This window comes from Pongo pygmaeus, chromosome 8 (assembly GCF_028885625.2).
Source record: "Pongo pygmaeus isolate AG05252 chromosome 8, NHGRI_mPonPyg2-v2.0_pri, whole genome shotgun sequence".
NCBI lineage: Eukaryota > Metazoa > Chordata > Mammalia > Primates > Hominidae > Pongo > Pongo pygmaeus.
Window position 1 is genome coordinate 46,488,607 of NC_072381.2, and position 24,822 is coordinate 46,513,428.

Below are 24,822 nucleotides of genomic sequence, written 5' to 3' on the forward strand. Positions count from 1 at the left end.
CGAGGTCAGGAGATCGAGACCATTCTGGCTAACACGGTGAAACCCCAACTCTACTAAAAAAAATACAAAAAAATTTGCTGGGTGTAGTGGTGGGCGCCTGTAGTCCCAGCTTCATGGGAGGCTGAGGCAGGAGAATGGCGTGAACCTGGGAGGTGGAGCTTGCAGTGAGCTGAGATCATGCCACTGCACTCCAGCCTGAGCAACAGAGTGAGACTCTGTCTCACAAAAAAAAAAAAAGAAAAGAAACACATCAAATAGCTTTTCTTTTTTTTTTTGATTAGATAGTAAATTTATTTTCATTTTTTTTGGAGAATGGCCATATTGTTTTCCTAAGTGTCTACATCATTTTATATTCCCACTAACAGGGTTCAGGGTTCCAATTTCTTTACATCCTCACCAACATTATTATTTTCCAGTTTTTTAAATTATTTTTTATTTTATTATTATTATACTTTAAGTTTTAGGGTACATGTGCACAATGTGCAGGTTAGTTACGTATGTATACATGTGCCATGCTGGTGCGCTGCACCCATTAACTCGTCATTTAGCATTAAGTATCTCTCCTAATGCTATCCCTCCCCCCTCCCCCCACCCCACAACAGTCCCCGAAGTGTGATGTTCCCCTTCCTGTGTCCATGTGTTCTCATTGTTCAATTCCCACCTATGAGTGAGAACATGCGGTGTTTGGTTTTTTGTCCTTGCGATAGTTTACTGAGAATGATGATTTCCAATTTCATCCATGTCCCTACAAAGGACATGAACTCATCCTTTTTTATGGCTGCATAGTATTCCATGGTATATATGTGCCACATTTTCTTAATCCAGTCTATCATTGTTGGACATTTGGGTTGGTTCCAAGTCTTTGCTATTGTGAATAGAGCCGCAATAAACATACGTGTGCATGTGTCTTTATAGCAGCATGATTTATAGTCCTTTGGGTATATACCTAGTAATGGGATGGCTGGGTCAAATGGTATTTCTAGTTCTAGATCCCTGAGGAATCGCCACACCGACTTCCACAATGGTCGAACTAGTTTACAGTCCCACCAACAGTGTAAAACTGTTCCTGTTTCTTCACATCCTCTCCAGCACCTGTTGTTTCCTTTTTAATGATCATCATTCTAACTGGTGTGAGATGGTATCTCATTGTGGTTTTGATTTGCATTTCTCTGATGGCCTGTGATGGTGAGCATTTTTTCATGTGTTTTTTGGCTGCATAAATGTCTTCTTTTGAGAAGTATCTGTTCATGTCCTTCGCCCACTGTTTGATGGGGTTGTTTGTTTTTTTCTTGTAAATTTGTTTGAGTTCATTGTAGATTCTGGATATAGGACCTTTGTCAGATGAGTAGGTGGCGAAAATTTTCTCCCATGTTGTAGGTTGCCTGTTCACTCTGATGGTAGTTTCTTTTGCTGTGCAGAAGCTCTTTAGTTTAATTAGATCCTATTTGTCAATTTTGGCTTTTGTTGCCATTGCTTTTGGTGTTTTAGACATGAAGTCCTTGCCCATGCCTATGTCCTGAATGGTAATGCCTAGGTTTTCTTCTAGGGTTTTTATGGTTTTAGGTCTAACATTTAAGTCTTTAATCCATCTTGAATTAATTTTTGTTTAAGGTGTAAGGAAGGGATCCAGTTTCAGCTTTTTACATATGGCTAGCTAGTTTTCCCAGCACCATTTATTAAATAGGGAATCCTTTCCCCATTTCTTGTTTTTCTCAGGTTTGTCAAAGATCAGATAGTTGTAGATATGCAGCGTTATTTCTGAGGGCGTTATTTCTGAGGGTTCTGTTCCATTGATCTATATCTCTGTTTTGGTACCAGTACCATGCTGTTTTGGTTACTGTAGCCTTGTAGTATAGTTTGAAGTCAGGTAGCGTGATACCTCCAGCTTTGTTCTTTTGGCTTAGGATTGACTTGGTGATGCGGGCTCTTTTTTAGTTCCATATGAACTTTAAAGTAGTTTTTTCCAATTCTGTGAAGAAAGTCATTGGTAGCTTGATGGGGATGGCACTGAATCTGTAAATTACCTTGGGCAGTATGGCCATTTTCACGATATTGATTCTTCCTACCCATGAGCATGGAATGTTCTTCCATTTGTTTGTGTCCTCTTTGATTTCATTGAGCAGTGGTTTGTAGTTTTCCTTGAAGAGGTCCTTCATGTCCCTTGTCATTCAGGTTTGTATGTGACTTCCAATTTTTAAATTTTATTGGGATAATAATGAATTTATAATATTTTATTCCTGATTGCAGAGGAAACAGAAAAGATGGCATATCTTTATTGATTTATTAAGGCTGCTTTAAAGAAATCAAATATGTACCAAAATGATGACAGTTTCTTCACCTAAAAAGTCATCACTTTCAAAGCAAATATCCAGCCTCTCCTTCTTCTCTCTAATTGCCAGCAGCTACCCCCTCCCCCATATCCTATTTTCCTTGATAATAGAAAAAGAGTGGAACCATTAAAGAACATTTTAAACTATATAACTGGCAGTACTGCTGTGCACTTAGGCTGCCTTCTGACCCTCCACAGCTAAAAAATTATTCCCCCTTCACACTCTATGCCTCAACAAAGCTCCATTCTCTCTGACTTGCCAGCTCTGGCACTGTCCAAGCACATTAGACCTGGCAGTCTGGCAGTCTAGCTTGGAATAAAAATTCTCATAGAGGATGATTTTTCACTTCTGGTACCTGCCTGTAGGTATTTCTTACCATGCCTGCATAGCGGAACTACTCAAAGGAAAGGATCTGTGTGGTGTGCCTATGTTGTATTTTCTCTCCTAAATGTCAGGGATGAAAAGGATTTGCAGTATATTAGCACTGTTGGCATCCAGATGGCTGCTATAAAAATAAAGACATAGCTGAGAATCAACAGAAAACTTCCATCCTATCAAGACATCAATACTACCAGCACTGTCTGTGCTACTGAGTGCCTGCTACAGCCACACCTACTAATGGCTCGCATGCTTTCCATGACAAAGATGAGAAGTTGTGAGTGGGATTTTTGTGTAGTCAGCTAGCTGATGATGGATTTAATGAGTCAGTGCAAACAAATCACTTTGGATTTTAATATGTATTGCTTTCAGCTTACATATCTTTGAGATATTGTTGGTCCCTGCCTGCTAAGGGAGATTCCAGTGGCCACAAAATTCATCTTTTTTTCATATTTTCACTGCTGGAGTTGAGTCTTCACTCTCAGTTCCATTAAGACTCATCCTTTTTTTTTGAAATAATTCCCTGGCTTTTTGCTTTTTGCTTACCTTGTTCCATGTTAGGGCCTTCAGGTCAGAAATATGTGTGATATAGTGGGGTGGGAGCCCCTGTGTTCTGCACATTTTCACGATTGCCCTAGTGTGAAAGCTTCATTGGCTAACTTGTGTGGTTTGCTTTGAATATAAATTGCATAAACTTATGTGTATACATTGAGATACATTAAAATATGTTCCTATCAAAGGATTTCATTTGATACTAAAACACTTTTGGAGGAAGATAGGAAAAGCATTATTTCCATTTAAATACAAGAAGACTAAGGCTTAGAGAATTCATTATCTTGTTCTTGAATTTTTGACTCCAAGCCCTAAGTCTATTTTTCCACATACTCATATGATTTTACTATATGTTTGTGTAATCCTGAAAAACCTACTGTTGGACTTGTTCCTTCCCAAAAGCAAGGGTGATAGGATGAAGGTGGGCCATAGGATGGATGAAGGTGGGCCACAGGATAAGGAACAGGAAGTGGAGGCGTTTAGTCTCAAATGTCTCTTAGTTACTATTAGGGAAACAATAAAATTACAAAACAGCTACCTTCAGGGAGAATATAATAAAAGGTTATATTGCCACATCATGCTCCACAGTGGTTAAGGGGGAGAATGAGTCTAATATTTATTGAGTTTCTCCCAGGTGTCATGTTAGGCTCTGTTACATCATATTTACTTCTCACCAGAACTTCGTGAGTAGATTACTAGCCTCATTTTTAACAGAATTACGTGCTGGGGCTCTTTGAGTTTTATTAGCATGTGAAGGTCAAACAAATAATTAAGTGCCAGAGCCTTGGTTTGAATCTGTCTTTTTTCCATTTAATTTTTAAAAATTTGTTAATTGATACATGATAGTTGTAAATATCTCAGGGGTCTGTGACATTTGGATACATGCATACAATATGCAATGATCAAATCAGGGTAATTGGGATATCCATCACCTAAAACACTTAACTTTTCTTATTGTTGGGACCCAAATCTTTTGACTGCAAAGTCAATAGATGAGAGAGACTCAGCTGTAAGAAACAGATCATGGAAAGCAACGGAAATAGGCAGACACCTAGAGCAGCCAGAAAAAATATACCGGTGATAGAGAGGTCTGCACCTAATGAAGGGCAATGAGGTCGCCGGTGCCATGTTTCTCTCCTTGGGTCGGTACTTCTTTGTCCTCAGCATGCATTTGTAACATATCTATGTTTTATTTATTTATAGTTAGGGAATATCTTAAAATATCTTGACCCCTTCCAATATTTGACTATGGAAGAAATAATTTAACCATATCTTTGTTTCTGTGCCTATTTATTTCTCTATTCCAACACTTATTTTATTTTCACTATATACTGGGAGAAAAGTAAACATTAAAAATATTTATTAATATAGAGAAGCATTTTTCTTTTTCTTTTTCTTTTTTTTTTTTCTCACCTAGTCGCCCAGGCTGGAGTGCAGAGGTGCGATTTTGGCTCACCACAACCTCTGTCTCCCAGGTTCAAGCAATTTTCCTGCCTCAGGCTCCTGAGTAGCTGGGATTATAGGTTTGTACCATCATGCCCAATTAATTTTTGTATTTTCAGTAGAGACTGGGTTTTGCCGTGTTGGCCAGGCTGGTCTTGAACTCCTGACCTCAGGTGATCTGCCCACCTCTGCCTCCCAAAATGGAAGGGTTACAGGCGTGAGCCACCAGGCCCAGCCTAGAGATGCATTTGAAAGCAATAATATTTGCAGCACAATCAGAATTACAGAATGAAGTTAGAGAAGAAAGGAGGTATTTTGATAGCATGAACTAAAAATTTAAGGAAAACGATGAAATATTCAATCTTGGAAGAAAGATTACATAGAAGATGTGGGAGACCTTGGTATCTCTGATTTCCATGAAACCAATGAAGTATTTCATTAAGCTATCTAATGAAAACAAAAGAAAAATCTTTCAATTATACTAAAATCTTTCTTGTTTAGGAATGTTGTTACAATTTTTAGACTAAAATATTTTCCAATAATTTCTTCTGTGATATTCCAATAGCTTCTCACATAAACCATGAGCCCTGTACCCACCCAGAAATAATAACAGAAAAAGGAACAAAAGTTCATATCACTAAGAGAAAAAGAAATGCAATCTGTTTTTCCATGACAAATCTCCAGCCAATTTATATCTCTGTGGAAAATATTTATCTGAAGTAAATAATCTCTAATATTTCCTTAAACATTTTGTAACCTCAATTGTAATATAAAGTACTTGAATCTCAAAGTGCCAATGAGTGATTGTCTAAATATTTATTCCGTGCTATACACTCACAGAATTATTTTACTAAATTGGGACTCTTAACAATGATTCATTGTAGGGCTTTCAGAAATGTCTAAGGATTATATATGTGAAACCCACATTCAGCCCCCAGGACTCTGCTGCCATCAGATTCAACCATCACCTTCAAATAATCGGTCACAGACAAGCTTTTGAAGCCCTGAGTATATATGGGCTTCTAACAATTTATGTTCTAAGGCATCAATCTAAAGTTGAACTTCTTAGTATAAAAATCAGTGCATTCTGAAGCATTCTATGCTTTCAAGATGAAAGGTGCTTCAGGATGCTTTAAATTCTTTGATAAATCTAGCAATTAACATTTATTGTTCCTGTGCCCAACACCATGCTAAATTATTCATATGCATTTTTTTAGAGGGGGACAGAGTTTCACCCTTGTTGCCCAGGCTGGAGTGCAGTGGCATGATCTTGGCTCACCGCAACCTCTGCCTACTGGATTCAAGCGATTCTCCTGCCTCAGCCTCCTGAGCAGCTGGGATTACAGGCATGTGCCACCACGCCTGGCTAATTTTGTATTTTTAGTAGAGATGGGTTTTCTCCATGTTGGTCAGGCTGGTCTTGAACTCCCAACCTCAGGTGATCCGCTCGCCTCGGCCTCCCAAAGTGCTGGGATTACAGTCTTGAGCCACTGCACCCGGCCTTCATATGCATATTTTTATTTAATCCTCATTGCAATCCTATATGGTAGAGATCATCATTATTCCTCTTCTACCTATGAGAATACTTGATCTTAAAGGAGTTTAACAAAGTTAGCTAAGGTACAAGGTAGAACCAGGATTTCAGCAAATGCTATTCTCACCCCAGAGACCAAGTTCTTGTACATTTCAGTATACCCTCAGAAGAAAAAAATATACTGTAGTTTTTGGATAAGGGCCAGGTTCAGAAAACATGAAGGCACTCATACCAAATACCATCTCTGCCTGCCTACTCTATTAAATTGGCACCACTCTGTGATGTACACAATGTCTCTGGTGGGGTTTCCCTAGAAGCACAACCTAAGATGAGTTTTTGGATGCTCATATGTTCTATGCGAAGTGACCTCCTCAACTGGAAGCAGAGTGAGAAAGCAGGCGAGAGAAGAAGGAAGGATTTGGAAGGGGTTGATACTGAGGACAACTGGGGTTCCATCCTGCTGAGATCTTTAAGAACAGTTGTTCCTCCCAGGGAGCCAGAACTGGGGGATATTTAAACACTGAGTCCTGATGCTCATTGGTAGAAGTCGGCTTCCTGGAAAGTTAACTTCCTGACCTTTCTGGAGTGCACACTACTGCCCTAATAGGTTCTGGGGCCTAAGAAACCCTTCAGGCAGGCCAGGAGTGGTGGCTCACGCCTGTAATCCCAGCACTTTGGGAGGCTGAGGGGGGTAGATCACCTGAGTCCAGGAGTTCGAGACCAGCCTGGCCAACATGGTGAAACTCTGTCTTTATGAAAAATACAAAATCTAGCCGGGTGTGGTGGCGTGTGCCTGCAGTCCCAGCTACTCAGGAAGCTGAGGCATGAAAATCGCTTGAACCCAGGAGGTGGAGGTTGCAGTGAGCTGAAATCACACCATTGCACTCCAGCCTGGGCAACAGAGTGAGACTCATTCTCAAAAAAAAAGAGAAATCCTTTAGGCAGAGGGTCACAGGTGCTCACTATTGGAATGTATTGAAATTCCGAGCGCTAAGGGGATACAAGAAGGCCAATGATCTATATACTACAGATAATCAATTTAACGTATTATATAATTTTCTAATCATTACAGGGAGAAATTTGCATACTCCAAGTGGATTTCAGATAACCAAAAATCATTACCATGACCAATTTTTTTGCTTTTATATTTTTCTCCATGAAGTTGTTTTTCAATGGATTATAAAACCCTAACAGCAGGTGCTTGGAATTATTTTTCTTTATGTCCATGTAAGTAGACTATAATAGAAACTTTGATATTGAGTAGATATTTGTTAAATACCCACTGTATGCATGACATTGGTTGCATTATGGGGTACACGAAATATTTCTTCACAATTCCTGCATGTGCAATATGTATACTTAAATAGAAAACCCAAGAGAGGCACATATAAACTAAGTACAACCAGTGTCCCTAGGCGTAAGTAGCAAGTCAGCCAACTCTACTACAAATGCACAGAGGGATTTGTGATGTTGGAAAAGATACCACAGAAAAACAGGACTTTCTGAAAAACTGGTAGAGTCTATGTGGATGGAAAGAGCAGGGGACCGCTTTTTGGCTAGGAGGTGTGCTGGCCTTTGACAAGACTGTATGATACAACCTTAAAGGACAAAGACCAAGCTGTGGCTGTTGACAGCTATCAGTTCTATAGGCTAGCTACTGAAGAGTCTTCAAAAGTTTTGAATTTAGTTGTGCTATCATGAAACCAGTATTTTAAGAAGATAATTTAGCAGAAATATTCAAGGTAGTTTAGAGTAGTAAAATATTCATGTTGAAAGTCCATGCAAAGGGCTGGGCAATGGAAGTAATTAGGAAAGAACAGTGGTGAAATCTTTTCCCTTTTGGTGATATAAAATGTGAGAAGTTAAGAAGTGGCGGGCATGGTGGCTCACGCCTGTAATCCCAGCACTTTGGGAGGCTGAGGCAGGCAGATTACCTGAGGTCAAAAGTTCGAGACCAGCCTGACCAATATGGTGAAACCTCATCCCTACTAAAAATAGAAAAATTAGCTGGGCATGGTGGTGGGGGCCTGTAGTCCCAGCTACTTGGGAGGCTGAGGCAGGAAAATTGTTTGAACCCGGGAGGGGGAGGTTACAGTGAGCCAAGATTGCACCACTGCAATCCAGCCTGGGTGACAGAGTGAGACTCTGTCTCAAAAAAAAAAACAAAAAAAAAAAACCTATACTCACAGTATAGGTTTATGTGTCAAAAAATGGAAATGAGTCATGAAGTTAAAAATTGCTCATCTGTATTTAATACTAAGAATATGAAAAGGAATAAGGTAGGAGCAGACACTTGGGGACTAAATCTTTAGAAACTACTTATACTTTATAAATTGGAAGCTTGAGGAAAAAAATCCAGGAAAAGAAAGAAAAAAGGAAAAATAACAGGCAAAAGAATCTGGACTATAAAGTTCTTCAGTTATCAAATAAGATCAGTTTCAAGAAATGAAATATACGGTGGCTTTAAGTAGTTAATACTACAAAAAGATTCACTTTCTATGATATTTAAATCATTAATAAAATATTTTAAATTGAGAAGAAGTAAATATAAAGACTCAAAGTTCTATTTTCAGGTTTGATACCAATCCACATTTTTAACACATTAAGTTGTATTTTCAGTAATACATCACCCCCCTCATATTCTGTGTGTTTACATTTGGCAAATTTATTAGGTTACAGTTGACTTCTAGTCCCACGCTGCTTCTGTTGGAAAATACAAAGCCTTCTAAGTGGAAATGTTTTATCTCCTTTGAATCCTATGTTAACTATGTCTGCGGCAAGTTCAATCTGCACCGCAATAGCATTGAATTAAAGTGATCTTTTGACAAGACTTTTGTTTACTTAGACACTAAAATGAACTAGGAGACAGCTTGTAATAGAATGCTGCTATTACTTTTTTATAGCATTCTATTAATAAAATACTATAAAAGTGAGGAATTTAGTTGATTAACTTTTTTGTTGTTGCAGATTCCAAGAAGGATTAAAAGCCGTGTAGAAGAGTATCTCTCACACTCCCAATTGAAGCAGGAGTGTTATTCAGAAGTGTTTTCCATTTAGGGAAAACCAAAAATCCTCTAAATTCAGCCAGTGTGTTTAGAACTTTGTTAAGCTTGAAGTTATGATTCTACTATAATCATGTGTCCTTTTTCTCTTTAGGATAATGAAGAAAAGTAACAGAAAAATAATTTTTTTTTCTTAGAGACATGATAAAGACGTAAATATTTTAGGTTTTTTAAGATTTTTGGCCAATTTGTTGATGCAACGTATGAAGAAAAGTGTTCATGTTGAAGATACTCTGAAATCAAGATATTCCTGCAGAGCTTAGTAAGTGCAAATCAAATGTTGACTAAAAGGTGTTTGGATCATTGAGAAACAAAATAATTAAAACAATAAGTATATAGTAGTCACTGATGAGGAGATACATCTTTGTGTGTGTGTGTGTGTGAGAGAGAGAGAGAGAGAGAGAGTCGGAGTTTAGCTCTTGTTGCCCAGGCTGGAGTGCAATGGTGCGATCTCAGCTCACTGTAACCTCCGCCTCCCGGGTTCAAATGATTCTCCTGCCTCAGCTTCCCAAGTAGCTGGGATTACAGGCACCCGCCACCATGCCCAGCTAATTTTTTGTATTTTTAGTAGATAAGGGGTTTTACCATATTGACCAGGCTGGTCTTGAACTCCTGACCTCAGGTGATCCGCCCGCTTCGGCCTCCCAAAGTGCTAGGATTACAGGCATGAGCCATTGCGCCTGGCCCGATCTATATCTCAATACATAAATTCCATATGGGCATATTAAGCTCATCACTTTCCCCCTATATGTCTGCTTCTTCACTCATCTAAGCGTCTATGCTGACGTCACTCTTTGTCCTGATGTCCTTCACTACCTGTGAGTCAATCTCTGCTGGATGTGGTAATCTACCCCATTCTTGCTGTGCCTTCAATATAGACATTTTCTCCTGGTTGCTCTGTTAGAATAAACTTATGAAAGCCAATTCTAGTGGTACCCTAATAGATAAATATCTGTGGTTAAGCAGCAAGAACTGAGAAATTTCTTGAGTGGCAAAATTTGATTATTCTGTGAAATCTGCTAAGAGGGAGAGAGATTAGCCCTTCCACCTCATCCTGTATAAAATACTCTTGCATTTAAACCTAGCTCACATCTCTCTTCTGTGGATTTTCTGGGCCCCTTGAGTCCAAAGTTATGTTTTTCTATTCTGTGAGGCCTAACAATTTGTTTGCACCACAACTGAAGCACCTATTGTATTTGCCTTGATTGGTACACTAATAATACTCATGAGATGATAAGCTCTGAGGAAAGATCTGGCCCTTTTGATATTTTGTCCCTTCCATGTGTAATATTATTTTTGTAATTTATTAAGCATTAAATGTATTTTGATGAAATGGAATTGAAGCAACTTCTATATACTCTATCTTTTCATCTGTGAACTATGGTGGGCTCTATGTCTAAAGTCCCTCTTATCCATAGGATTCTAGGATTCTATGATATGAATCTTCCTCATTATTAGTATAGCCTGTCAGTATACTTCTAACTGGATTGTGTCTACTTCTAAAAGAATGAGTAGGTCCATTCTGCTATGTCTGGGTCATTTGTGAATTTACTGGCTAACCTCCTCCATTCCTCTGTCTCCTCCATTCTCTTAACCCTTTGGTCTTTCCACCACATTGTCCCTCCTGCTTTGTATAGGCTTTCAGTTTCAGGTCACATTCTCCTTCCTTCTCCTAAGTCAGGAGTTCATGGATGTATCAAAGCCTTATTAGCTTGGCATCATCCTGGCATCACTTTCCTTTGCTCCGTCCCTTTCTCCTTGCTTTGTCCTAGCCTATTTGTAACCTCTAAATTCACTGACCTCACAGACACTTCAGCATGATGAGAAAGCCCATTCTATGCTCACCATCTTTTTACTATAAATAGTTGAGGAGTGCAGGCTTGTGGGCTTGATGGGGGCCTTTACAACCTCAGGGAATTCAACATCTGCTTTTCATTGGGTCCACGTTTTCCAAGGATGAGTTATTGTGCTAGACTCCATGAGGAATGGAGATAAAACCTGACACGTGGATCTTATCCTGAAGAAACTTATTATTTAATTGGGGAAAACCTGACATAAACAGAGACAACATTTAAATAAAAGTAGCCAGCTAGTAGGCATCTGATAAACTGACAAAGGTAAAACAAAAAGAAACAGAGATAGGAAAGTTGTTAAGTGCTAACTTTTTATCTTATGTGTGAAATATATCAGTTTAATGTTCTCACCTTCATCTTTTAGTGCTTTGAAGAAAGGCATACATCCAATTAGCTGCTCATGCAAAAACCCTCTAAGAGCAGTGACATGTACAGGGCTTGAAGGCAAGGATTGTACCCTTATAAGAGGGCCTTTTTTTTTTTTTTTTCTGAGATGATGTTTCTCTCTTGTTTCCCAGGCGTCAGTGCTGTGGTGCGACCTCGGCCCATTGCAACCTCCACCTCCCGAGTTCAAGCAATTCTCCTGCCTCAGCCTCTCGAGTAGCTGGGATTACAGGTTTGCACCACCACACCCGGCTAATTTTTTATTTTATTTTTTCTGGACAGAGTTTTGCTCTTGTCATCCAGGCTGGAGTGCAGTGGCACAATTTTGGCACTATAAAGTCACCACAGATGAGGAATTAGTGAATACTGGACCATTGTTCCTAGGAAGATAGAGGGTGAGTTAGTTTCCTGCTCACATTATGCCAACTGATCAATATGTAATCTTGGGGTTTTGTGTGTTTCTGTTAAAGATGCATAATTTATAGCCTGGGCAACATAGCCAGACCCTGTCTCTACAAAAAATTAACATGAAAAAATTAGCATGGTGTGAGGTGGTGTGCACCTATAGTCCCAGCTACTTAGGAGGCTAAGGCAGGAGGATTACTTGAGGCCAGGAGTTTCAAGACTATAGCGAGCTATGATCATACCACTGCATTCTAGCCTGGGTGACAGAGTGAGACCCTGTCTCTTAAAAAAATACGTAAGCCAATATGTATTGTTTATTCATTAACTTTGAACTCATGGCCAATAGCAGTATAACTCATGTTTGAATGAAGCTTATATAGCACACGAATTTTCTCCATAAAGCACATCACAACCTTCTTGTGCTTAGAAACATGGGGCAACACCTCAGCACCACCTTCAAGGGCCATTTCAAACAGTAAAATTACCTACAGGAAGCACAAAAATGCAATAGCATGGCTCTGCACAGACCTTAAAAAGGGCACTTGTTTACAGTCTGCAAGCTTGAACATGAAAGCAGAGCATCGTCTTGTTTGACTCAGATGATAGCAGAAGCATGGATGGGTCCCATTTTCCCTGGTGTGCACATCTGCAAATGGTTCCTAAAGCACAGTGGCTATTAGTTTTGGGGTTGCAAATAAAGTTTAGCAAGTAGGCAAATTCATCAGTACAGAATCTGTGAATAATTGGAATCAATTATATGCTGTTATGGACTGAATTGTGCTCCCATGAAATTCATATGCTGAAGTCCCTAACCCCCAGTACCTCAGAGTGTGACCGTTTTTGGAGATTGGGTCTAGAAGGAGAAAATAAAGTTAAAATGAGGCTGTTAGGGTGGACCCTAGTTCAATCTGATTAAGAGGAGATGCAGAAACACAGGTACTGCAAATACACCAGCACAGAGAAAATGTCCTGTGAGTCCCCAGCAAGAAGACGGCTGTCTGCAAGCCAAGGGGAGAGGCTTCAGAAGAAACCAACCTTACCCTGACCTCAGACTTCCAACTTCCAGAGCTGTAAGGAAATACATTTCTGTTGTTTAAGGCACCTAGTCTGCAGTATTGTGTTATGGCAGCACTCAGCAGACTAATACTATAGGTGCAAGCCACTCTCAACACATTTTCAAGGCTGATGGGCAATGTTATATGTTTATTTTATTTGACTTCTCAGTGGTATTTGACACAATCGACTGACTTTTTTCATACTAAAATTCTCTGTTTTCCTGGCTATCATTTTCATCTCATTTTCCTCCTACAACATTAGCTATTCCTTTCTATTTTTTATTTATGGGGCCTCATTTTTTAGGGATTTTCTTTTTACTAAAACGTAACATATTATTATAATAATCTTTATAAAATACAGAACACAATACAATGGAAAAAAGTAAAAATTATCTTTAATCCTAATACCGGGAATAATATACCTCTTCTATGGCAGCCTCTTTATTCACCAGGCTCGTAAACACTGCTGTCTCCAAAGGACCTAAGTTCATCTCTCTGCTCTTTGAATTATGTGCATTGAAACTCCTTAGCGTGGTTTACCAGCTCTACTAGATCTGCCGCCTCTCTGACTTGACAGCAGCACTCGGCCCCTTGGTATCCATACCACAGCCACCCCAGGTCTGTCCTTCCAACTGACTGTTCTCCCTGAAAGCCTCTCCACCCAAAGCAGCCACCCCAGGCAGTGCCATGGCTGACTCTCCCAGGGGTCTCAGCATCTCTCCCTTTAGCCAGATCCCTCTTATTCCATACTAAAATTTCCCCCTTTCTGTTCATGGAAGACTATTTAAAGTTATATTTAACATTTACCTATTTATTTACTATATAGCATTTACCTCTCTTCTTCCTCTAGAATATTAGGTCCATAAAAGAGAAAAATATTTAAAATAATGGCACTTCCAAGCCCTCTTTGGTGACTGACACTAAAGTCTTCCCCTCAAATTCCTTCAGCTGTTGGAAACAGTGCTCATCAATGGGCTTGATCATATAGATCACTTCTAAGCCATGTTTCCAAAGACGTTCCACAAAGGCTGAATTAGCTACCTGGTCCTTGGTCTCACCTGTGATATAATAGATATGTTTCTGGTTTTCCTTCATTCTGGTGCAGTAATCCTTGAGAGAAACCATCTCATCACCAGAGGCAGATGTGTAGTATCTTAACAGCTTTGAAAGCTTCTTCCCATTTTGAGAGTCTTCGTGTATTCCAAGATTTATGTTTTTAGAGAACTGCTCATAGAACTTCTTGTAGTTCTCTTTATCTTCCGCCAGTTCAGTAAAGAGTTCTAAGCATTTTTTGACCAAATTCTTCCTGATAACTTACAACATTTTGCTTTGTTGCAACATCTCACGGGAAATATTTAGAGGGAGATCCTCTGAGTCTACCCCCCTACCCCCAGTGAAGTTCAGATATTCAGGGATTAGCTCCTCACAGTTATCCATGATGAAAACTCTGCGTATATACTATTTGATGTTGTTCTTTTTCTTTCTGTTTTCAAACAGGTCAAAAGGAGCATGTCGTGGGACAAATAGAAGGGCTCTGAATTCCAACTGTCCTTCCACTGAACAATGCTTCACTGCCAAGTGATCTTCCCAGTCATTGGTCAAGCTCTTGTAGAATTCTCCGTACTCCTCATTAGTAATATCGTTGGGATTTCTGGTCCAGATGGGCTTTGTTTTGTTGTGTTCTTCTTGATCGATGTACTTTTCCTTAATCTTCTTCTTCTTCTTCTTCTCATCATCCTTCTTTTATTCTTCTTCCTCATCAGAACCAGCATCTTCAATTTCAGGTTTGTCTTTGGATTCTTTCTCTTCTTTTTCTTCTTTGTCTTCCTTTTCTTCAGCCTCATCATCGCTGACTTCTTTATCATGTTCCTTCTCCACAAAAAGAGTAATGGGATATCCAATAAACTGAGAATGTTTCTTCACAATCTCCTTTATTCTTCCTTCCTCCAAGTACTCAGTTTGGTCTTCTTTCAGGTGTAGAATAACCTTTGTTCCACAACCCATAGGTTCACCTGTGTCTGTCCTCACTGTGAATGATCATTCACACTGCTGAGGACTCCCAGGCGTACTGCTCATCATCATTATGTTTGATGATCACAGTTACTTTCTCAGCAACCAAATAAGCAGAATAAAAACCAACACCAAACTGGACAATCACAGAGATATCTGCACCAGCCTGCAAAGCTTCCATGAACGCTTTGGTCCCAGATTTGTCGATAGTACCAAGGTTATTGATCAAGTCAGCCTTGGTCATTCCAATTCCAGTATCCACAATAGTGAGGGTTCGATCTTGTTTGTTTGGTATGAGGTTAATATGCAGCTCTTTCCCAGAGTCTAATTTACTGGGATCCGTCAAGCTTTCATACCGGATTTTGTCCAATGCCTATGATGAATTTGAAATGAGCTCTCTCAGAAAGATCTCTCTGTTCGAGTAGAAAGTATTGATGATCAATGACATCAACTGGGCAATTTCTGCCTGAAAGGTAAACATCTCAACCTCCTCCTCCTCCATCAGTTGGTCTTGGGTCTGGGTTTCCTCCACTTGGCTAAGAGACGGCACAGGCTCCACAGCACAGCAGCACCAGGACACTGAAGATGAAGAAGAGAAAAAGAAACAGAAGAGAAAAAAACAAAGTTTGAGAACCTCTGCAAAATCATGAAAGACATATTGGAGAAAAAATTTGAAAAGGTGGTTGTGTCAAACCGATTGGTGAGGTCTCCATTCTCTATTGTCACAAGCACATATGGCTGGACAGCAAACATGGAGAGAATAATGAAAGCTCAAACCCTAAGAGACAACTCCACAATGGGTTACATGGCAGCAAAGAAACACCTGGAGATAAACCCTGACCATTCCATTATTGAGACCTTAAGGCAAAAGGCAGAGGCTGATAAGAATGACAAGTCTGTGAAGGATCTGGTCATCTTGCTTTACAAAACTGCACTCCTATCTTCTGGCTTCAGTCTGGAAGATCCCCAGACACACGCTAACAGGATCTACAGGATGATCAAACTTGGTCTGGGTATGACCTACTGCTGATGATACCAGTGCAGCTGTAACTGAAGAAATGCCACTCCTCGAAGGAGATGATGACACATCACGCAGGGAAGAAGTAGACTAATCTCTGGCTGAGAGATGACTGTTCAATACTCTACAATTCTTCTGATAATATATTTTCAAGGATGTTTTTCTTTATTTTTGTTAACATTAAAAAGTCTGTATGGCATGACAATAATGACTTTAAGGGGAAGATAAGATTTCTGTCTACTTCTAAGTGATGCTGTGATACTTTAGGCACTAAAGCAGAGCTAGTAATGCTTTTTTAGCTTCACATTGGTTTATTTTCACAGACTGGGGTAATGTGTGTTGTAAGACGTATGTAACATGATGTTAACTTTGTGGTCTAAAGTGTTTAGCTATCAAGCCAGATCCCTAAGTAGACCAAATCTTGTTATCGAAGTGTTCCTGAGCTATACCTTGATGTTTAGAAAAGTATTTGTTACATCTTGTAGGATCTAATTTTTGAACTTTTCATCCCCTGTAGTTGCCAATTCTGCATGTACTAGTCCTCTAGAAATAGGTTAAACTGAAGCAACTTGATGGAAGGAACTCTCCACAGGGCTTGTTTTCCAAAGAAAAGCATTGTTTAGAGGAGCAAAGTTATAAGCCTACCTAAGCATATCATAAAGCTGTTCAAAAATAACTCAGACCCAGTCTTGTGAATGGAAATGCTGTGCTTGAGTCACATTCTGCTTAAAGTTGTAACAAATACAGATGAGTTAAAAGAAAAAAAAATGGGACTGTGATTTTCAGATTGCGAAGCTCTATTTCACATGTACTTTCCTTTGCCATTTTGAACATTAAGTAGTATCAATAACAATTCAAAAACTCAGTATATTATGACTGTAAATGTGACCTATTAAATAATACCACAAAGCCCATGCTAAAATTGCTAATGGGAGGTAAAAATGCATTGACATTACATAGACATCTTAGTCATGTATTTATTCATTCAGCAAAAGCTTATCCATTCCCTGTTTTCCAGTCACTGTTGTAGGTGCTTGGGATACAGCATATAACCTCCTTTTCCTTGTGAGATGAAAAAATTGTCCTTCAGAAAACAAGTATATAGTAACCTTTTATAAAATAGAATGCATTTTTAGTGCTGCAGTGAATTGATAGTATATGCTTTCTAACCATTGCACATACAGTTATATTGGAATTTGGATTCTTTTAAAGCAATGTCAGAAAAGTTTAGACTGCAAGAAGCCAACATGTTTCACTTGGCTTAAAGATGGAGATTTACTGTTATTTCTTTTCTTTATGTCTCTGTGCATGTGCATTTTCATGATTCTAGAATCACTGATGTGGAAAGTCAATTATTGTATGTATTCTTTGGGACCATATATACTGCAAAATACCAAATTAAAAACATTTTTTTTGAGTGAATGTGGCCTAGTTAATGGTTGTTATGTACACACCAGTTCTATGGCCAGTAAATTAGTGAAACTTCTGATTTACAGGGCAACATAAAAGAACAGCGATCACTCCACTTCTTAGGAGCACTAGTGAACTAGGGAGATTGGTCTCTACTTTCCCACGTCATAGTGAAGAAAGGGAAAAGGCCTTATACAAAGGATATAACTGGGGTCTTATCAGTTGTTTCTGCTTTTTAGACATGCAATGAAAACTGCAATATTCATATTTAAAGATTTATTCCTACTTTGTTTTTTTCCTAAAACAAGCGATATTTTCCAAGTACAGTTTTGAAATATTTCTTGAAAAACATTGCCCAATGGCGGATAAAATAATCGAATAAAAACTGTATAGATACTTTCATTTTCTGATGGGCTAATGTAAGTAATTAGCCAGAAAGTAGCTCTTTTTCCTTAAAAAATGGGATGATATGTTCCATCATAAGACTGAAGGGTTCCATAAGACTGAAGGGTTCTATAGGTCTCAAAATCACTATTTGTTGGACATACACAAGCATTATGTGAATATAGTTAAATTAAAATGATATGCAAAAGTGTTTCCTCCCTATGTTTTATTCATCCATATTAATTTTCCCTTTTGGACAGAACACCCACAGTGGTATTATGGGCTTTGGAGTGGAATGCACAGCTTTGAAAACTTTGAAACAATTTTAAGATGCTGATGATGTTTTAATTACTACAAAATTGAGTTAAACAAGTAAATCCTAGTAAATAAAAAGGTTTAATAAACACTTTGTATATTTTATGTCGTTAGTTGTAAAATTGTCCATCAATGCCATTAACTATTAATTGCTCTAAATAGCTTTAAAATGCCCTGGATTGGCCCCGGCGACCTGGGCTTCTGTGAAACATGGCAGTAAGCTGGGACCGTAACACAAGCATGACTATATGAAGGAAGAGGAAGGTTTTCCTGAAGATGAGGCAACTGAATCGGAAAAAAACTTTAAGTTTGGTAAAAGAGTCGGATGTCTTTCCAAAGGTTCCTGAGAGCTATGTAGAGACTTCACCCTGCGGAGGTACGGTTTCTCTAATAGCATTTACAACTATGGCTTTATTAACCATAATGGAATTCTCAGTATATCAAGATACATGGATGAAGTATGAATATGAAGTAGACAAGGATTTTTCTAGCAAATTGAGAATCAATATAGATATTACTGTTGCCATGAAGTGTCAATATCTTGGAGCGGATGTATTGGATTTAGCAGAAACAATGGTTGCATCTGCAGATAGTCTCGTTTATGAACCAACAGTATTTGGTCTTTCACCACAGCAGAAAGAGTGGCAGAGGATGCTGCAGCTGATTCAGAGTAGGCTACAAGAAGAGCATTCAATTCAAGTTGTGATATTTAAAAGTGCTTTTAAAAGTGCATCAACAGCTCTTCCACCAAGAGAAGATGATTCATCACATACTCCAGATGCATGCAGAATTCATGGCCATTTATATGTCAATAAAGTAGCAGGGAATTTTCACATAACAGTGGGCAAGGCAATTCCACATCCTCATGGTCATACACATTTGGCAGCACTTGTCAACCATGAATCTTACAATTTTTCTCATAGAAAAGATCATTTGTCTTTTGGAGAGCTTGTTCCAGCAATTATTAATCCTTTAGATGGAACTGAAAAAATTGCTATAGATCACAACCAGATGTTACAATATTTTATTACATTTGTGTCAACAAAACTACGTACATAAAAAATATCAGCAGTCACCCATCAGTTTTCTGTGACAGGAAGGGAATGTATCATTAACCATGCTGCAGGCAACCATGGAGTCTCTGGGATATTTATGAAATATGATCTCAGTTCTCTTATGGTGACAGTTACTGAGGAGCGCATGCCATTCTGGCAGTTTTTTGTAAGACTCTGGTAGTGCTGGAGGAATCTTTTCAACAACAGGCATGTTACATGGAATTGGAAAATTTACAGTTGAAAAAATTTGCTGTCGTTTCAGACTTGGATCCTATAAACCTGTCAATTCTGTTCCTTTTGAGGATGGCCACACAGACAACCACTTACCTCTTTTAGAAAATAATACACATTAACACCTCCGAGTGAAGGAGAAAAACTTTTTGCCTGAGACATAAAACCTTTTTTTAATGACAAAATATTGTGCAATATATTCAAAGAAAAGAAAACACAAATAAGCAGAAAACATACTTATTTTAAACAGAAAAAAAAGGAAAAAAACCACAAACTGAAATTCTATATATGTTGTGTCTGTTACAAATGTCCTAGAAGAAATCATGCAGCTAAACAGTGAAGAAGCCCAACTGGAGTATTGTTTTGAAGATGCTGCCTTCTTATATTTTCACAGCAAATGGGTGGTATCAAAATCAGACATTGCTTCTTGCTGATAAAAAGCCTGAAGGAAATAAGTGAAACTACATCTGTGGAAAAAAAAAAAAAAACATTGAGAAGTGCAAATGTTCACATCCTTTTGTTTTTAAAAGATATGGTGTCAGAATAAAATGTGGAAAACATACAGAAAACTAGTCTAGACTTTAAAGAATTGTGATCAGGTCACATTGTTAATAAAAAAAAATAGGGACTAGTCCCTATGTTATAGCCATATTAATGTTAAGCCATATTGACAAGACCAGCTATCCAATAATTTGATCTTAAAATAACTACTTTTCTTTGAACTCTTGTTATTGACTTATCTAACTGTTGAAGATGGAGTCTTAGAAGACTAAGGTAAATTCTCACAGGGGCAGGTGTGTAGGTGTTATGTAACAAAGGTGTCATTCACAAATGGTATAGTAGAATCTTACACATGGAAAAGAAAGCACTTTTTTTTTAAAAGATGCCAACTTTTTTAATCTAATCATTATATTATTGGTATATTTTGAGGGACATAGGGTGAGTTATAAAAAGATCCACTACAGATAGTGAAAATTATCGGTTTGTAAAACATAAAGAGAAAAATAGGATATTTTATACATGTGGTGAGTGGAGAACAGGGTAACTTTAAATGAAAGTGTAAGGCAAATTGAAAGGACCATGAGATGTCTCAAATCTGAGAGGTGCCATGTTAAACATTGTCCATTAAACTGTAAAACTGGATTATGAAGTATTTGCATTCAGGGTGTCCTGAATATGATTGATTCTGTATTAGATTGTGTTCTAACTTTCTTACTATATAAGAATTGGTTCTAAATATTCAGCTTATAAAAGATTAAAAATAGTGAGAGGGAGCTATCACAAAGCTACTATTAAAAGCTGTATTTGGAATATGTGTACCAATATCAGCTTTCCTTTTGTAGTACTGAATGACAGTAGAAGAATCATCAGCCAATCCCCAAAGTTTAAATCATTTAAGGAAATGAGGAAACAAAATTCCAGGTAAATAACAACACTGAAAAACTAGATTTAAAATAGTGGTTTTAGAAAATAGGATATCACAAGTAACAGTTTTTCAAATGGATTTTTCTAAAGATAAGTTTATGGAAACAGGATAAACAATATGATGGAGAGAAGGAGAAATAGTGATGGGTCTATTTTGCAGTAAAGTTTATGCAGAATGACATTTTGCAGAAAATAACAGAAGCATCACTTTTAAAAATATATCAAGAGCCATGAAGTTAACTGATGAAAATAAGTGATATAACATACTTTGAAAGATTTATTATTATTATTATTAATGTACTTTAAGTTTTAGTGTACATGTGCACAACCTGTAGGTTTGTTACATATGTATACATGTGCCATGTCGGTGTGCTGCACCCATTAATTAACTTGTCATTTAGCATTAGGTGTATCTCCTAATGCTATCCCTCCCCCCTCCCCCCACCCCACAACGGTCCCCAAAGTGTGATGTTCCCCTTCCTGTGTCCATGTGTTCTCATTGTTCAATTCCCACCTATGAGTGAGAACATGCACTGCTTGGTTTCTTGTCTTTGTGATAGTTTGCTAAGAATGATGGTTTCCAGCTTCATTCATGTTCCTACAAAGGACACAAACTCATCATTTTTTATGGCTGCATAGTATTCCATGGTGTATATGTGCCACATTTTCTTAATCCATTCTATCATTGTTGGACATTTGGGTTGCTTCCAAGTCTTTGCTATTGTGAATAGTGCCGCAATAAACATATGTGTGCATGTGTCTTTATAGCAGTATGATTTATAATCCTTTGGGTATATACTCAGTAATGGGGTGGCTGGGTCAAATGGTATTTCTTGTTCTAGATCCCTGAGGAATCGCCACACTGACTTCCACAATGGTTGAACTAGTTTACAGTCCCACCAACAGTGTAAAAGTGTTCCTATTTCTCCACATCCTCTCCAGCACCTGTTGTTTCCTGACTTTTTAATGATCATCATTCTAACTGGTGTGAGATGGTATCTCATTGTGGTTTTGATTTGCATTTCTCTGATGGCCAGTGATGGTGAGCATTTTTTCATGTGTTTTTTGACTGCATAAATGTCTTCTTTTGAGAAGTGTCTGTTCATATCCTTTGCCCACTTTTTGATGGGGTTGTTTGTTTTTTTCTTGTAAATTTGTTTGAGTTCATTGTAAATTCTTGATATTAGCCCTTTGTCAGATGAGTAGATTGCAAAAATTTTCTCCCATTCTGTAGGTTGCCTGTTCACTCTGATGGTGGTTTCTTTTGCTGTGCAGAAGCTCTTTAGTTTAATTAGATCCTATTTGTCAATTTTGGCTTTTGTTGCCATTGCTTTTGGTGATTTAGACATGAAGTCTTTGCCCATGCCTATGTCCTGAATGGTAATGCCTAGGTTTTCTTCTAGGGTTTTTATGGTTTTAGGTCTAACACGTAAGTCTTTAATCCATCTTGAATTAATTTTTGTATAAGGTGTAAGGAAGGGATCCAGTTTCAGCTTTCTACATATGGCTAGCCAGTTTTCCCAGCACCATTTATTAAATAGGGAATCCTTTCCCCATTTCTTGTTTTTGTCAGATTTGTCAAAGATCAGATAGTTGTAGATATGTGGCATTATTTCTCAGGGTTCTGTTCTGTTCCATTGGTCTATATCTCTGTTTTGGTACCGGTACCATGCTGTTTTGGTTACTGTAGCCTTGTAGTATAGTTTGAAGTCAGGTAGCATGATGCCTCCAGCTTTGTTCTTTTGGCTTAGGATTGACTTGGCAATGCGGGCTCTTTTTGAAAGATTTTTAAATCCAGAAAATTCTGAATAGTGAATGAGCCTTCTCTAGGTTTTGATTTTTTTTTTCTTCAGATTATTTCCAACAAAGTTTGGCTATAAACTAACAGAACATCTATCAATAGGAATTTTAATAGAAAAGAATTAGAAATGTAGAGTGATTGTTGATCCTTTAAGTATGCTTGTAAGAAAATTCAGTCGAGTTTCAAGGCTTTTTCTAAATGGGAGAGAAAACAATATTGATTTAGGATTATTTTCTTTCATTTAGGATTAGAACAGTTAAGTACCTTTAAAAAGGACTTTAAAAATTATTTTGATACTTATATATGATTTTTAATTGTTTTCATATTTTCCAAATACCATATTAAAATTTTAATGAAATTTAAAAAAATGCCCTGATTTACTGATTAAAGCTGAAATCAAGGTACAGTTTTGCAGTTTTCACACCTATATAGCCATCTTCCTATCATAACCTGAAATCTTAACTATAAGTGGTTTTAACTCACTCTCTCCCTCTCTCTCCCCTCCCCCTCTCTGCTTAGCTACAGCATTTTTCCAGAATGTGTGTTATAGAGCAACTTGCAGGATTCTAAAACCCTCATGTTCACTTTTCAACTGTGTAGCTACTTTTTTGCAATGCTTCTTGAATGATTTCTTCCTAGTGAAACTGTTGCAAATTGACCTTAACATACTCAAATGTTCGTTTCAGTGTTTTAAAATACAGAGTGCACATTGCTCTCTACTCCAGAAAGCAATCATTATGCAATGTGTTCTAATCTGTTCGCCTCCTTAAAAATGTGCTGCCTACCTCCCTGTGAAGTTTATGTGCATTTCCTTAATAAATACATGTCATCAGGAAACAGCTACTCTCTTGAGGCATATCATCATGTCTTCAAAACTCCATGGAGAAAATGAAGAGTGCAGGGCGGTAAAACTATTTACTCCATGCACACTAACAGCAGACACCTACAAATCCTTGCAAACATGAGCTTAGTTATAATTCTCCCTGTGGAACTTTGTAAAACATAGTGGATGACAAGGACAATTTAATACCTTGAACAAATGTTGATTTTGGCTACACAGAAGTGTGATGCATAGCCATCAGAAAAGGCCATATTATTGTAGCTCTATTTTCAGTCACTTTGGGCTTTGCTAAAGCTTGCATATATTGATGTAAAGGAAATGAATATACTAAAAAATGGAAAAACAAACAAAAATCAATGAATATTAGTTCTTTTCACTATTCAAGAGCCTGTAACTCAGAAAACTTTACAACTAACTTTCAAAGCTGAAGAAAATTTCAAATAATATAAATTATGTTGTTAATCCTTTTCCCAGATTTCAGATTTTTATTTCATTGTGTCGAGGAACTTCTGTGGTGAGAATTCTGCTTCTCATTCCTTTGTGTGAATTTGAGCTTGCATTTTAATTTCTCTTGTAACTCTTAATTGTGTCTTTGTTTGCCATTTGCTTTAATCCTTGTTTAACCAATTTAAAAAAAAACCCTAGAGAAAACCTCCTTTAATGTATATCCTAGAACTTAACTAATTTTATAAGATATTTGTCTCAAGGACTGGCTTCAAGTTTGAGGAGGCAGTCTCTCTTTTGCTTACTGACATGATTTGCAATGCTTTGGGCTTATTAAGTGACAGAATAAATTCCTGACCACAGTGATCAGGAAATGTTTTGATCCAGATTATTGGAATGGAGACTCTACTTTGCTTTCCGAGTAAGTTAGAATCCAGAATCTTTCACCATTAGATCTGACAACAGAAATTTACTCCATATCCCCTGATACAGCCTGTAAGGAGCAACAGGCCAGAGTGTATGTGACCAGAGGTTATAACGTTCTGATTCATTATGCTCTAGTCATGAATCTGGCCCATTACAGACAAGCTCCATCAATCCATTTAGCTGTCATTGTGTCCATGAATGTAATGCTATTTATGGTGAGGACCAAGTCCACTCATGCCAAATGTTGTTAGGAATTCAATCCATCCTATGTATGAACACTGGCTCCTTCAAACAACAAGATGTTGGGTAAATTACATATTGAATGGTGAGTTTTCTTGGCATTTAATTATCCAGCTCAAAGAAACATACTTCCCTAATTGTTTCTGAGGTTACTGCCTAGCATAAACTAAAAAGGATCTTGTGAAGGAATGGTATGAAATTGGCAGCTGTGAAAACATTTCAAGTT

At 37.9% G+C, this 24,822-nt stretch overlaps 4 pseudogenes; 2 read left to right on the forward strand and 2 right to left on the reverse strand.

Annotated features, from left to right (window-relative positions):
* Window positions 1-13,875: 13,875 nt before the first annotated feature.
* Window positions 13,876-14,433, reverse strand: LOC129045001 (heat shock protein HSP 90-alpha-like; annotated as a pseudogene).
* Window positions 14,434-14,454: 21 nt separating this feature from the next.
* Window positions 14,455-18,511, reverse strand: LOC129006315 (heat shock protein HSP 90-alpha-like; annotated as a pseudogene).
* On the forward strand, window positions 15,653-16,118 carry LOC129006316 (heat shock protein HSP 90-alpha-like; annotated as a pseudogene).
* On the forward strand, window positions 18,342-19,666 carry LOC129006314 (endoplasmic reticulum-Golgi intermediate compartment protein 2-like; annotated as a pseudogene).
* Window positions 19,667-24,822: the final 5,156 nt, after the last annotated feature.